This window comes from Schistocerca piceifrons, chromosome 3 (genome assembly GCF_021461385.2).
Source record: "Schistocerca piceifrons isolate TAMUIC-IGC-003096 chromosome 3, iqSchPice1.1, whole genome shotgun sequence".
NCBI lineage: Eukaryota > Metazoa > Arthropoda > Insecta > Orthoptera > Acrididae > Schistocerca > Schistocerca piceifrons.
Window position 1 is genome coordinate 423,494,325 of NC_060140.1, and position 14,109 is coordinate 423,508,433.

The following is a 14,109-nucleotide window of genomic DNA, read 5'->3' on the forward strand; positions in this document are numbered from 1 at the left end:
GACACAGGCCAGAGGAGAAAGTTTTATGGTCTGGGGAATGTTTTCGTTGCATTCCCTGGATTATGTCGTCATTCTGGAAGGCACAAAAGATCAACACAATTATGTACCTACCCCTGGGAGCCATGTACACACCTACTTGCAATTTCATTTTACCTTGGCACGAAGGTATCACACAGCGCGCAGTATACTTGCGTAGTTCGACGAGCACCAGGATGAGCTTACTATTCCCCTGACCACCAAACATCCAAGATTCAAATCCAGTTGAGAACCTGTGAGACTGCTTCGATAGGGTTGTTCACACCATAGATCCTCAACAGAGAAACCTAGCGCAGCTGGCCACTTCACTGGAGTCGGCATGGCTCAACATCCATATCGCTGCCTTCCAGAACGTAACTGACGCTCTTTCCACACGTCAGCACTGCAAAACGTGGTTATTCAAGCTTATGACAGGTGACGACCGTGTAGATCTCACAATAGACAAAAGTAATAACCAGTCGAACATGGGGAAAACGTCCTTCCACCATCTACTATTCCTACGAATTCCTTACTCAACCAATGCTCTTGTCTGTTAATGGAGACTGAATATCCGCAAGACCAATCTCTCCAAATTTTTACTGTCACACATTCCGCTTTCATTTCCACAACTACTGAACCTCCGCTGTAGGGATCCTTAAGCAGTTCATATCTTCCCCTTCCCTCATCTCATACATACATAGAGCATCTGTGTATATCCTATAGGCGATTGGTAACCTTTACTGACGTTCATTAATACAATTCTTCAATGCTGTAGTCTTCGTGTGGGAACTTTTTACTAGCGAAGATCGCAAATATCAATGTACAAATGTCTGTGATCTTGGCTAATAAAGTTTTCCCAATGGAGACTACAGCGTTGATAATTATAGATCGCCTGATGATTTCAGGTAATTGTAACGCAATTCTTCATTCCATTCATGGCTAACTGCCACGTCAAAATTTCACAACAAACCTACACCATTCATATCGCTGCCCTAAATTAGTTTTAATCAAGTCCTTCACCCAGAAAATGAAATACGCCCTGACATTTATCCCTTCTACTACATCTAAACAACTCCTTGTGCTCCCCTATACAAGGTCTACCTCTTCGTTCTCACTGTGTTCCACTCCTTTCTCCTAATTCACATATCCGAAATCCTATGTATTTCTGAACCATTCACCCTCGCACAGCTCTTGGGTCGTCTGTCTTCAAATGGCGACGATAAGATACCTTACTTGGAAAAGAACTTAAACGCAATTTTTCACGCTCAGTTCATTAGAATCTGGGAGGAAGTCCAATTCTCCGACTCTTGCAGGGAGGCCATCTTAACAAATATTTTCAAACTAGAGAAGGTCTACACTTGTCCAAGTAGATATCCCAGGGTTGACAACAGACGTCGTGTGGGAAATATCCTACATCTGGTTATGGCCTTCTTTTCTGAATTGTCAGATACAGGCATTTCCAAAGTCATCTCCAGTGCATATTCAGAATATACCATTCCACCATTGATAACCTGACCGTACTGGAAGTAGCTAAGGAACAAGCTTTCCTACAGAAGCAACATCTCATTGAATTCGATTTTTTTTTTCGTTTGAGAGAGCGTACAGTAATAATTTGCTTTGTTGTGGAAGAAGAGCAATAAGCGACTGCCAGCAGCTGATGGGATCACAGCACAAACAACTTTCAGTATAAGCACCTCAGTACGTTCTGAACAAGTATGAATATTTCTAGCATAGTCTGTATCGCGTAATATACTTTTCGGTATCTAACGCGCTTCCACAATGCTCGTAGAACGAAGTATTTCCTCGTAGGTCCTCCGTGAGATCGCTAACGCACCCCTGAGCGGTGGCTCTCGACTCGGAGCACAACCGTTTCCAGTTATGGTTGAGGATGAAATTTTCACTTCCAATATTTGGCCGGCAAGAGGACAAGAGTTAGTGCTGTCAAGTTCCTGATCACCAGTCTTTGCGCTAATGCGCTGGGTTAAATTCCACGCCTCTCCGCAGTGTCTCATGAAGTGAGGGCGTGTGACGTTGTCGACGGCGATTAGTCTGTGGGATGGGGACTCTGAGCTCGGCGGCTCCCGTGGTGGTATTCGAGAGGAATAGGCTATGTGCTGGCTCCAGGTTTCACCCCATGCCTTGTCTCAGCATCATACAACACAAACACGCGACTACACTACACAAGCATTCATTACACTCACGTATACTGTAAAAGTACACATGCAGAAGAACTCTCACATATTCTTAAGGAAAGGCGATAATGTGAGCGGAGGAACGTCACCATTTCCGACACGCGACTTAATTCACCCTGTGGAATATTCCAGCAAACAGTGCCACACGACACTTACATTCACATAGATGGGTGTCGAGTAAGCCATCAACTTGACGTGTCCGTACGAAGCAGTCCACTCGGCTTAAGGCAGTTAAGTTTACAATAAAAATGGCTTTACTCTATCCATCTGTATTCACACCACTATTTGCTTCGCAGTGGGCTTGGCCACGTAGAATGAAAAGTGCGGGAACGCTATCATGCGTGAATGACATTGATCTACTGCTAGCGATACGTCATCCGAGTAACCAGCAATGCTTCATGTACTAAATATTTGTACTTTATCAGGGGGGGGGGGTGGTGGTTGATAATTCCTCATTATTATTTAAATACTGTCTATATTAAATCGTCGTAAACTGATGATTTTTTATTGCTTTCGGTACAGCTTGTATTCCATTGAAAAGTGAAAATTTGCTTTGCAATTAAAGCGTCAAAGTCAAATAAAAAACCTTATTTATAACTGCTATGTCAACGGTAATACACTTGTTACAGAAAACGTTGATTGCTTTTGTGTCTAGTTTAAAGATTTTAATTGAAGTCTTTTACAATTCAGGCAGTTGCGGCCGTTCATTTTGAGTACTACCAATACACGCAAAAAGAGACAATATAGATTATTTGGACTCTGTGCCGTATCGCAGACGCCACGCATGTATGTACTTCAAACAGCTGCTGCTGTCAGGTAACGAAATGAGATACAAATTTTTCTGTGTGTGACGGATTGACAACAAAGAATTATAAATTAGTGTACGCGACTGCACGCGTATTTGCTGGGTTCCTTTGTCTGCACCATAGACCCTACTTGCATGACGTGACAGGTATTTTACCTTCATCAATTTCTTCCAATAAAATTGTGAATTTTTACTTTTACCTATTACTACGGCAACATCACTATGAGTAGGAAAGTTGAGTCCAAGTAAAATTTAAGTAGGCAGTGAATTAATAAGTTCCCTTTTATTTTGTTGTGGCTTTTTTTTTATTGAACTAATCTATTGAAGAAATATACAGAAGTTGTGATTCGTACACAACGACGATTTCCTTTTGACATTGCCGATGGTTGCCAGAAAAGTGAGGGGGTAAAGGACAGCTACTTTGTAAAGGACATGTGTTGGGTTTTACATGGAAAATGACATTTTTTGTCAAATCGATGAATTCCCTACTGTCACAAGTCAATGAGTCATGACCCCTTCTACTTTTCATTATCCTTCAAACTTTCCTGGTTGGATTAATAACAGGAACAATAATGGAAAGCTATTGACTATTATATATTTTATTCTTACCATTTCTTGGTGGTATATTAGTTCTATTTATTTGTATTACAGGAATTGCATCAAACGAAATATTTCAACCCAAATAACAACCTTTGACAATCAGCTCATTAGCGAGGTTCGCTGATTGGTACCAGATATCAACAAGACCAAAGATTTCTCCAAGACTGTCAAAATCATTTACAGGAAATAATAACATGTGTGGAGTATATGCGTAAAGGTTCTAAAACTTACGCATACAAAGTTTGAGAATGTTTATTGGCGATAAAAAGAAACCGTTTTATTATTTAACAAAAATGTAACAGACACACCATTTCTCCGCTAGAGGTAAATGAAGGTTTTGACGTTGATGACGTTCAGAGATGGTGTTCAAGCTTCCGTGTTATAAATATTACTCTAGAAGTGTTCCTGGTAATGTTGCCGGTTTATACGAGGGGCGTTCCATATTGATTTACACTTTATTTTTTCCCATCAGTCATTTTCCGTCAGACTCATCGCTGCAGTTGCAAGCACGTAGTACTTTGGTCTAACGGTAGATGACAGGAGAGTTACTAGAAATTTAATTCCTGCTCACTACAAACATTTTTCCGAATAATTGTCATTACGTGGGCGGACGACAGTGTGTGATCATCAAGCATAAAGTCGGACAGTGTGGTTTCTGTGGACGGAGGATATAAACACTGCGGAGATTTGCAGGTGATTGGTGGCAGTTTGTGGAGGGTGTGCGCCGTCATGAAAAGTGCTCTTGCAACAAGACAACCCTAGTCCCAACAGCTGCCATCGCTAAACTGGGCACTACAACACCCACCGTATTCTTCTGACGTGGTCATTTTAACTTCTAAGAGTCACTCTTCGAACCACTTTTTTGGAATCTGTCTGAACCATAGCACGACAGGTGCTCGCAGTTCCTGAAAGTCTGTGAAATGATGTCCTCTCAGACGTTTCTTCGTAACCCCGAATAGGTGGGAACAGGAACAGAAACGGCCAAGACATGTTTTATTGAACGGTGTATCTCTTTACTGGCTGGTGTTCATTGAATGATTCTGTAGTTACATTTGGCAAATACCGCGAGGTAGTGTAGCCCTAAGTACTGAAATTATAGTAAATAATACATCTGATCTATTCCTTGATGTATTTGGAAACTAATGTCATCAAAGAAAGCTTGTCCAGTGCATTTATCTTTCACCAAATTTTACTATAAATGTGGTTTAATAAATGTTTCAAGTTCTGCTTGCTGTATTCTTGGGCTTCACCTTCCGTCCAAGATGATATTGTTGCTTAAGGAAGATAGGAAGTAGCACTACCCCTTTCTAACTCGTGATCGAATTTTACCTATCGGAGAAGTTCTTCCTCCAGTAAAATATGCTAGTAAGCATAGAATTACGCTGGATGATTTTTATGTTGGTCCTAGAATGCAGGGGGATTTACTGATAAGCAGAACACTCGCATTCGTTTTCTGCCCCAGTGTATTCGAAATCCAACGGCAGCGAGGAGATGGAAAAAGCGTCTGTAGCATCCGGTGAAAGGAACGTAAAGTGCAGACTGCAAACAGTTCTGACAGCTGCGTCTGGTGTGTGTTGTGAAACGTTCTCTAATACACTTACAGCTGCACGGTGAGAACTATTACCAGAATGAATCACAGGCTTTCCATCCGTCAGAAGTTCAGAAACACATTATCAGTCCATAGTCTTTGAGTGTCCTGAAAGTACCCCATGTATGTGTAACCTTACCTAGGTATCTTGAACATGTTATTTCATAGGAAGCTTGAACATCTGTTTGATGACTTACTGACGTCTGAGTAGGTTCGTCACTATAAATAGAGAAAAGACATTGACATCAATAATAGCAACATTATACGAGGTAGGTGAGAGAAACTTGTCCTTTAGGTCGATGTGCAACCGTAATACCTCATCAGTGATTTGTCTTTTCCGTGTTTCTTCGGTTTCTAAGTGTTTTCATCGGGAGCATTTATTCGAATGTACGATTCACAAATTTCAGTTGTCGAGTCATTAATGTAACGTATGATTCTATCGAAATTAAGTAATTTACTTACGAGTTAGAGATCGCAATTAGACTTGGCCACTGTTTCTATACAGTGTATCGATACGTGGAACTGTTTCAGTGTTTCGGAACGGCTACGGTTCACTGTTTCGAAACAGTGGTGTTTCATTCCACCCCTGTCTCGGATAACTGGGCCAGATTCGGTCTCGAGCCAGACACAGAAACTGTATCGTTGTTTCAAAATAAGGCTGTTTCAGTCCACCAGTGCTTGGAACGGACTAATTGTATCGAAACAGTGATGTTTCATTCCCCTCTGTGTCGGACGAGATTCGGGCTCGGCACAGGTACTGAAACACATTTAACATACCACTTCATGAAACACTTTCAAGAGTGTCAAAATCTTTTTGACAAGCAATAGCATGAAGCTTAAGATATCCGAAAATAAAGCTTCGTTTCTAGCTAACTGTCATATTCCGAAATGGCGTAACATCTGCTTTATAAACAATAACCAAGCAATAAACAACGCATACTATTCACATTCAAAATAATAAATATGTGAAAATCATTCAGTTAAATTACACTTTTTGATAACATACGCTTCTCTGTTCATGTACAGTAATCATATTAAGAAACGTAAGTAAGCCTACAACATTTTGAATAAAAAAAGGCGTAGAGTGACAGTTATTAGATATATACATAAATCTGATGTAGGTATAATTGCAAGCAATCTGTTTGACATATCACTGATAGTGTAATGGTGAACGGGAAGGACTAGGAAGCATGGTGAATTTATAGTAACGGTTCGAAACACCTTGAAAGACAAAATTTTTTTCTGTTATATTGTGTTATTTATTCGAATTATTTGGCGCTATTTGTGAGTCTATAGTCACTGTGCCTATTATCCTCAATGATTCCCTTTGTGTGCATGGCAATTAGCAGGATGGCTATATTACCCATACTAACGGAATGTGGGAATTCCAGTAACATATCCGTTGTTTCTGCAGTTTGCTCCCACCTCCAGTTCCGTTCGTGGTGGCCTTTCTGTCTTCAGCTACGGCTGTCCTCAGCCAATTGAAAAGTATGAAAGCCACACGACACGAAAGCAGCGCATTTTCTGCAGAAATACGAAACTGCCAAGACGCCTAAGTGATAATTTCATACTTTCTGCGATATGATTAGCGCTCTCGCAACTCATTTGTGTTTATGTGGACATACCTATACAGTAGACATTAAAGATGATAAAATGTGTCATTCAAGATGATAAAATGTGTAGGTTTATTAGATTACAAAACACAAACTGTTTCACTGTTTCGAAACAGCGTATCGATACATTACATTGTACTGTTTCATTTGTTTCGAAACAATTACGTGTTTCAGTTTGCCCATCTCCAATCGCAATGTTTCGAAATTTAACGTAAAACATAAACGTTAACTTCAGTCGATCCCTCAACAACGTACGTTGCCTTTCGTAACTCCAATGAAAACTTCGTCCATCCCTCAACAGTGCACGCTGCAATCCGGAACTCTTAGAAAACTTTGCAAATTGAGATTAAACAGCCGCAAAAGTGCGACGGACTATTAGTATGACGATAAATGTAAAATACCTGCGCGAGAGATAAATCCTCTTAGGAATTTGAGTATCTCCGTGCGATGGTCGATAGCAAAGATATACAAACCTACGGCAAAGAGATAATTATTCCATGTTCGACATTGGAATGGAGATGCTCTAGTCGGATTGTGAGGAGATTGTTGGAAGCCGCCATTAAGGCAATAATCTATGTTATATGGCACCGGTACTGAAGAAAATAAATACATATAAAAGTACAAAAGGAGTATCATGTGTGTAGAGTTAATAACCCTTAATCATTTCAAAAGAAATATTCAGTGATTATAAAGACGCAAGTCGTTTGGAAGTGTGTGGTTTGATGGAGCGAACCTGCAGTTTTACGCGGTTTTGGGATTCGTCGAGAATATTTCTCCGAAGACCTAAATAATTTCACGAACTGAAGTTGTACGCCACATTCCATACACATTACACAGCATAACACTTGGCTGTACCGATCGATTTCCGTAGAGCGATAAATTATCTTTAGCGATTTCAGGTGGAGAAGTTCCAGCAAGGAGATTCAACGAGATCTGCTGCTGCGAAATGCGTAAGGTATTACCGTATCCTTTAACTTACGGAGAACAGGAAGCAATATAGACTTTATAACCACTGCCGGCCGAAGTGGCCGTGCGGTTAAAGCCGCTGCAGTCTGGAACCGCAAGGCCGCTACGGTCGCAGGTTCGAATCCTGCCTCGGACATGGATGTTTGTGATGTCCTTAGGTTAGTTAGGTTTAACTAGTTCTAAGTTCTAGGGGACTAATGACCTCAGCAGTTGAGTCCCATAGTGCTCACAGCCATTTTTTTCATAACCGCTGCAAACATAATTAAAAGGACTCAACTTAAATAAAAAGAGCAAATAGTAAAAAGGGATCGCTAAACCAAACCATAAATAAAAAATAAATTAATAATAATACGCAATCACATTAATAAAACGCTCATTAAAGAATAGAGAGAATAAAAATAAGAACATTAAAGTATATCGAATGTGATAATAACTAGTCACTGTGTAGAAGCCATGATATGGCACAAATAATACACATAAACTCATTTCAAGACGAGTAATTTATGTCGAAACATAGAAAGCCTCTTCTGTAACCCTTTCAAGCTGGAGTAAATGCTGCTACGGCTCTTGGCGATTGGCCATTCACCTCTAAGAAAACGGTCGTAATTCCGAACAACAATATACACGTGCCTCACATGTTAAAACTCATTGTTGATCAACGATTAGAATCTGACTTTAAATAGGCTGCACAGATCAACATAATTAGTTCTCAGGATTGAACATGTTTCAATTGGACACTGGATCAGTCAATAAGCCGAGAAATCACGAGCAGTTATTCATTAACATTTTATTCATTACCAGTTTACAATATTCAACACTTTGGTAAGAATGGACATTGTGGTCTAGGTGTAGCGCCTTTAATTAGTAATCAAAATGTCCTCCATACCAGGTTCGAAACCTGTCACCACTTAAATCCTGATAATCAGCATTGGCAGTCGAAGACCCCTAGCATAAAAAGTCGCCCTCATTCTACCATTGGCCTTGTCAAACAGGGAGGAGGAGCGGACAGATGTTCAGAGCACTCTCTTGTCCTTGGGTGGTAAACTACCCCTAAAGGCGGAAGAATCAGCAATGATCAACGGAGTGAAGACACAGAAGGAATGGAATCCACTGCATTAAAAACACACAAAATGTATCCACAGAACATCAGTCCTCTAATTGAAGCAATGTCATAATGATCACTCTATTGGCAAAAGATTCCGGAATAGTTCCCCATTCGGATCTCCGGGAGCGGACTACCAAGGGGGCGGCGCCCACGAAAAAAATATTGGGTAACTAACGAAAGGATAACGTTCTACGAGTCGAGGAGTGGAATCTCGGAAGCTTGACCGAGGTAGGAAAACTACCCTGAAGAGCCAAAGAAACTGGTACACCTGCCTAACATCGTGTCCTGTCAGAGTGCGAGTGCGCGAAAGTGGCGGAACACGACGTGGCATGGACTCAACTAATGTTTGAAGTAGTGCTGGAGGAAACTAACACCATGAATCTCTCATGGCTGTCCATAAATCCGAATGAATACGAGGGGATGGAGATCTCTTCTGAACAGCACGTTGCAAGGCATCCCCAATAATGTTCATGTCTGGGGAGTTTGGTACCTAGCAGAAGTGTTTAAACTCAGAAGAGTGCTCCTGGAGCCACTCTGTACCAATTATGGACGTGTGTCGCAAGTTCTCGAAATGCACAATGGGCATGAATGGATGCAGTTAATCGGACAGGATGCTTGCGTACGTGTCACCTGTCAGGGTCGGATCTAGACGTATCACGGGTCCCACATCACTCCAACTGCACACGTCCCACACCATTAAAGAGCCTCCACCAACTTGAACAGTCCCCTGCTGACATGCATGGTCCATGGATTCATGAGGTTGTCTCCATACCCGTGCACGTACATCTGCTCGATAAAGTTTGAAACGAGACTCGTCCGACCAGGTAACATGTTTCCAGGTCAATGTCGGTGTTGACGGACCCAGGCGAGGCGTAAATTCTTTGTGTCGTGCAGTCATCAAGGGTACACGAGTGGGCCTTCTGCTCCGAAAGCCCATATCGATGATGTTTGGTTGGATAGTTCGGACGCTGACACTTGTTGATGGCCTAACATTGAAATTTGCAGCAATTTACGGAAGGGTTGCATTTCTGTCACGTTGAACGATTATCTTCAGGCGTCTTTGGTCCTGTTCTTGCAGGATCTTTTTCAGGCCGCAGCAATGTCAGAGATTTGATGTTTTACCGGATTCATGATATTTATGATTCATTCGTGAAACGGTCGTACCGGAAAATCCCCACTTCATCGCTACCTCTGAGATGCTGTGTCCCATCACAAAGAAGTGGGATACGCAAGTACTGAGGAAAGACGAGATACGCTTGGAGTTCTTTAACGCTATAGATACAGGAATGAGGAATAGCTCTGTAGGCAGTACAGTGTAGGAGGAACGAACGTCTCTAAAAACGGTAATCATGGAAGTTGGAAAAAAAAACATAGGTACAAAGAAGGTTAACTACGAAGAAACGAGGGGTAACGGAAGAAATACTGCAGTTTATCGATGAAAGAAGGAAGTACAAAATTGTTTAGGGAAATTCAAGAACTGAGAAATACAAACCACTGAGGAATGAAATAAATAGGAAGTGCAGGGAAGCTAAGAGGGAACGGCTGCAGGAAAATTTGAAGAAATCGGAAAAGAAATGATTGCCGGAAGGACTGACTCAGCAGATAGGATAGTCAAAACGACCACCGTTGAAATTAAAAGCAAGGTTGGTGACATTATGAGTGAAACAGAAACTCCACTGTTAAATGCAGAGGAGAGAGTGGATAGGTGGAAAGAGTTCATTGAAGGCCCCTATGAGCGGGAAGATTTGTCTGATGCGATAGAAGAAGAAAAAGAAGTCAGTTTACAAGAGATAGGGGTTCCAATATTAGAATCAGCATTCAAGAGAGCTTTGGAGGACTTAAGATCAAATAAGGCAGAAGGGTTACACAACATTCCATCCGAATTTCTTAAACCATTGGGCGAAGTGGCAACAAACGACTATTCACTTTGGTGTGAAGAATGTGAGTTTGGCGACATACCATCTGACGTTCGGAAAAATTCCGAAGACTGTAAGATCTGACAAGTGCGAGAATCGTCGCATAGTCAGCTTAACAGCTCATGCATCCATGTTGCTGACAAGAATAAATATAGATGAATGTAAAGAAACTGAGGATGTGTTTGATGACGATAAGTTTGGCTTTAGGAAAGGTGAAGCACCAGAGAGGCAATTCTGACGTTGCGGTTGATATTGGGAGCAAGACTAAAGAAAAATCAAGACGCGTTCATAGGATTTGTCGACCTGGAGAAACCGGTCGATTATGTCAAATGGTGCAAGATGTTAGAAATTCTGAGGAAACTAGGGATAAGCTATAGGGAGAGAGGGATTATGTACAATATGTACAAGAGCCAAGAGAGCCAAGAGGGAATAATAAGAACGAAATGCTCGGATTAAAAAGGGTGTAAGATAGGGAGGTAGTCTTTCGTCCCTACTGTTCAATCTGTACATCGAAGAAGAAATGAAGGAAATAAAAGAAAGGTTCAGGAGTAGAATTAAAATTCAAGCTGAAAGGCTATCAGTTATCCGATTCGCTGATGACACTGCTATCCTGAGTGAAAGTGAAGAAGAATGGAATGAATTGTCTAATGAGTACAGAATATGGATTGAGAGTAAATCGAAGAAAGACGAAAGTGATGAGAAGTAGCAGAAATGAGAACAGAGAGAAACTTAACATCAGGACTGATGGTCACAAAATGGATGAAATTAAGGAATTCTGCTACCTAGGCAGCAAAATAACGAAGGACGGAGCAAGGCGGACGTCTGTAGCAGTCTAGCACTGGCAAAAAGGGCATTTCTGTCAATAGAAGTCTGCTAATATCAAACATAGGCCTTAATTTGAGGAAGAAATTTCTTACGATGTATGCTTGGAGCACAGCATTGTATAGTTGTGAAACGTGGACTGTGGGAAAACCGGAATAAAAGAGAATCGAAGCATTTGAGATGTAATGCTACAGACGAATGTTGAAAATTAGGTTGACTGATAAAATTTTTACCACACTCTTGGCGTTGAGCGCAGGCTAGTGCTACCCTTGTCGTATCCGCGCGACGCTGTCATCAGCACTACGCACTTCCTGTATTGTTACAAGGTATTTCCTGATGTATTACGTATACGAGATTGAGTTAAGTGGCATCATCTAAACACTTTAAAAAAGTCGTGTGAAGTTTAGAAGAAGCATTGTTGTTTTCTTTGTCGTCTTTAGACGAAAAATAATGGCAGTGATAAAATACGTTCATTGAACGGTAATATAAAACAGAAAAGAATATCTCCTTCCCAGAACGAGTGCCTCGTGTTATTTAACTTGTGATTGTATTTTTTTTTCTTGTGAACCCTTTCATTTATGAGACGCGTTCAAGTAGGCGACTGGTGGCTATATGTGGACACGAAAAATGCTCTTGCAGCAAAAGGACGCTCGTTGCGAAACAAGTCGGCAAACCATGGTTGCCATCGCTGAAATGGTACAGCCTCACCAACCATATTCTCCTGACTAGTCCCGTTTAATTTCTTAAGCCCCGCCTCTAGCTGTTTTAAAGACACAAAATATGTGTTTGTACCGAAAGGAATTTTCCAGTTGCGCCTAATGCAAGGAGTGAAAGAGATTAATTAATATGATAATCACAATTGATGTATATCTTTTCACAACATACACTCTGAATATTATCGCAAAGGGGCGGTGAAGCATAATTAATCGCTAGAATTACTTGTCTCCTAGCATGTCCTTTCATTTAATATGTACAGGGTTAGGCAATCTAGTCTTTCACATCATTCGAATACCTTTATGACAAAGTAATATACCATGTTTTAAATATGTTTGTTATATGAGAATTCGAATGTGTAATATAAATTTTTAAGACATTTAATACCATTGTAATCAACAACTTGTGGCGGTGATTTTACATACAAAATCTTAAAATTTTTTTGTTTACAGCCATTTTCTTTCTTAACGAACTCATGCTTGTGCTTCATATTTCTTATACTTGGACTACACTAATCAAAACAACAGAATGTCCAGTTTTTGGCTTGGTTAGCATAATATAAAGTAAAAGGTCAACTAGCACCCTGTCGTTTGCCATTATAAGATACTAGAGATATGGTTGCAAAAGCGAGAAAAAAATATGAAATATATTGATGGGAAGTAATGACAGATACTTACGAAGCAACGAAAGAATCAAGAAATAAGGAAATAAGGACAAATTACATTCTTCTTACTGTTTATTTGAGGACTATGAATCCTCACTGCCCAGGGCTGTTGTCGGCCAAAGAATGTGGAAATCAGTGCATTTAGGTAATAATATAAACGATGAAATTTAAAAAAAGTAATCCAACTTATTTTCAATACGCAGCCTACCATTCCTCACTATCCAACATCTCGCTTTGAACGATGGAACAGGTGACAGAGTGACAAGAATGCTATTCTCTCTGGCAAAAATATGATTTTAAAGAGTTTTAATAGTAAGTTAATGCGCAACTTCCAACACATGAACCATCAGTGCCAAAATATAGTTGTTTTGATCTAAGTCTGGAGATCGTGCCTTCCATTTTATTGAAGACGATAAATCAGGGTACTTGTTCAGCCAAATTTAAGTTGATCTTATTGTTCAGGGTGCTGTTGTCAGCCTGAGAGAGGCATCTCTTCCGCTGGCTACGGGCACAGAACGGATTGTAAAAGAAATTATTGTAAAACGTAGGCGTATTCCTCCGACTCTTACATGGATGAAACAGTAGGAACTCTCGCCATGTGCGGTTGCGCATTATCTTGCTGAAATTTAAGCTCAGGATGGCTTGCCAGCATCTACAGGACTACGTACACATATGTCTCAGACAGTCTTCTAGCAATAAAACATATGCTTGAATCACTCCCAAATAGAACGTAACTTTCTATGTGAAAATGGCATAAAACAAATCAGTTACACTCATAGCGTAATAAGACAAGATCAACTCCTTTACAATAAAACGTACAAATCTATCAAGCTCACGGTGAGTAAAAAACATCAAGATGGCCCTCGCCTTTAGAGAATACATTCACACTCCCAGTATGCCATAGCACAATAACCATAGGAGGCCGCGCTAAAAACACGTGCGTAATATTGCTTGCTAACCACTACAATCAATGCACCGGTTTTACTCTGTACTGTTCACTACGTAGGATCACATAGCCATCAATATGCAGCAATCAGCTACTAAAACACATAGGTAGTGATCCCCTTGAAATGCTGAGACCCATTTCTCCACCTTGTCTTTCTCCTATA